Source organism: Morone saxatilis, unplaced genomic scaffold (assembly GCF_004916995.1).
Source record: "Morone saxatilis isolate NCDOM2014 unplaced genomic scaffold, NCSU_SB_2.0 Contig24, whole genome shotgun sequence".
Lineage (NCBI taxonomy): Eukaryota > Metazoa > Chordata > Actinopteri > Moronidae > Morone > Morone saxatilis.
This window is the reverse complement of record NW_023339807.1, coordinates 26,159,168-26,159,407: the sequence shown is the minus strand read 5'-3', so window position 1 is coordinate 26,159,407 and position 240 is coordinate 26,159,168. Positions and strand designations below refer to the sequence as shown.

At 24.2% G+C, this 240-nt stretch overlaps 1 protein-coding gene across 1 annotated transcript in view; it reads right to left on the bottom strand.

Annotated features, from left to right (window-relative positions):
* Positions 1–240, bottom strand: part of LOC118336472 — a 744,338-nt gene that overhangs the window by 498,772 nt on the left and 245,326 nt on the right. The gene's annotated exons all lie outside the window — the stretch shown is intronic.

Here is a 240-nt window from a genome sequence, read left to right as displayed (position 1 = left end):
ACGGGCAGTAATGAGCTTCCATACAACCAACAACATGATGTAGAAAGGATTTCTTATTTTTAGATCAAATATCTTTAACAAAATATTAGTAATTAATAATAAGATTAATTAATGTAAGATTCTCAAAAACATTCTCACAATATCTAAAGAATTAAATTAATAGAATATTGTAATATTTATATTATAAATAGTATTTACTTAGATTAGATTTACTTAGTCCTGGCTCTGTATGAGCAGTAG